General features: G+C 46.3%; 1 pseudogene; it reads left to right on the top strand.

The window, feature by feature from the left end:
• The first annotated feature begins 849 nt into the window (after positions 1-849).
• LOC129008579 (polyprenol reductase-like) lies at positions 850-1,829 on the top strand (annotated as a pseudogene).
• Positions 1,830-2,092: the final 263 nt, after the last annotated feature.

Genomic DNA, 2,092 nt, shown 5'->3' with positions numbered 1-2,092 from the left:
TTAGTAAGGGGACCAGTAAGGATTTGTGTGTTAATTAGGACTAAAGTTGGTTACAGTTCACTTATTCATTCTTCCTTTCTTCCTCCCTGCCTCTCTCTCTTTCATATCTAGTACTCATTTGAAATGAACGAATCCCTGTTACTTTCGTAGAAAACATTACTTGACATTTTCATCATCCTTTAAATATAAACAGTATATTCAGACTCCTCCTGTCCTTCTTCAAAAAAACCCAGTAATTTAAGAATGAAAACAAGCTGGAAAACTCAGAAAATGGTGATAAAAGTGGGTAGTTTCCATTTCAGCAGTGAAGACATGCAAGAATTTTTGTATTAATTAGGACCAAGAGTGGATAGAGTTTGTGTATTTAATCTCTCTCTTTCATATATAGCATTCATTTGGAAGGAACTTACTACTTTCATTCATAAAATATTTTTTGTTTTTCCATTGTCCCTTAAAGTCAAAAGCCCACCAAGTCCAGAATGGGAGCCAGGGGTGGTAAAGGCAGACAGAGAGTGATAACCCTAGTCACTGTCCCAAAGCTGTGGTGCTTCATTCTTGAAAGGAGGATTGCCAGGCGTGATGGCTCACACTTGTAATCCCAGCACTTTGAGAGGCCAAGGCGGGCGGATCACCTGAGGTCAGGAATTAGAGACCAGCCTGATCAACATGGAGAAACCCCGCCTCTACTAAAAATACAAAATTAGCCGGGAGCAGTGGCGCATGCCTGTAATCTCAGCTACTTGGGAGGCTGAGGCAGGAGAATCGCTTGAACCAGGGAGGCGGAGGTTGCGGTGAGCCGAGGTCGCGCCAGGCGGCGGTGCCGGAACGCGGAACACGGGCGCGTAGGCCATGGCTTCCTCCGGGAGAGCCGAGCTCTGGGCGCTGAACCCGCTGCTGCGCTCGCTGTGGCTCACGCTGGCCGCTGCCTTTCTGCTGACCCTGCTGCTGCAGCTCCTGCCGCCCGGCCTGCTCCTGGGCCGCGCGCTCTTCCAGGACCTGATCTGCTTTGGGAAAACCAAGTGTTGGGGCGCCTTTGATGTCCCCAAGAGATATTTTTTCCTACTTTTCCCACTTCTATATCATCTCAGTGCTGTGGAATGGCTTCCTGCTTTGGTGCCTTACTCCATCTCCGTTCTTGGGAGCATCTTTTCCAAGCTGGCTTTATGGTTTGCTCAGAATTCTCAGGGCAGCACAGTTCCAGGGAGGGAAGCTGGCGCTGTCTGCATTCTTAGTGCTGGTATTTCCGTGGCTGCACAGCTTACGAAGAGGGCTTCTACCTCAGTGTCTTCTCTAATGGCACGACTCACGTCGTGCAATACTGTTTTGGACTTGTCTACTATGTCCTTGTCGGCCTACCTGTGCTGAGCCAAGTGCCAGTGGATGGCAGGAATGCCTGTGTAATAGGGAAAAAGCTGTTGATGCAAGCGCGGTGGTTCCATATTCTCGGGATGATGATATTCATCTGGCCATCTGCCCATCAGTGTAAGTGCCATGTCATTCTCGGCAATCTCAGGGTAAATAAAGCAGGAGTGGTCATTCACTGTAACCACAGAATCCCATTTGGAGACTGGTTTGAATGTTTTCTTCCCCTAACTACTTAGCAGATCTGATCTACATTTCCATGGCTGTTACCTTTGGGTTCCACAACTTGGTGAACAGTGGTGACATATGTGTTCTTCAGTCCAGCCCTGGCTGCCTTTCTCAGCCACAAATTCTACAAAAGTAAATTTGTCTCCTACCTGAAGCATAGGAAAGCTTTCCTATCATTTTTGTTTTACGTTAACCTCAGTCATGAAGAATGCAAACTAGGTGATAGTTTCCATACCTAAGGACAATGAAGTCTGGAGTCCAACGTACAGTTTCTGCAGAACTGCTTGAAACTCTCTGTTCCATTTCTATACCCCACAAGTTTTCACTGAATGAACATGGCAATGCCACTCAAGAAAATGAATCTCCAGTGTCTTCAAAGAAGAAATACTAATGGCAGATCTGCGATTTCTGTGTCCACTTTCTGAGATGCTCTATAAAAACCAACCGATAAAAAGTAGATAAGACTTCTCCAAGCTGCTTCACAAGCAAACTAACCAAAAAT

Source organism: Pongo pygmaeus, chromosome 9 (assembly GCF_028885625.2).
Source record: "Pongo pygmaeus isolate AG05252 chromosome 9, NHGRI_mPonPyg2-v2.0_pri, whole genome shotgun sequence".
Taxonomy (NCBI): Eukaryota; Metazoa; Chordata; class Mammalia; order Primates; family Hominidae; genus Pongo; species Pongo pygmaeus.
This window is presented reverse-complemented; position numbering and strand designations above follow the sequence as displayed.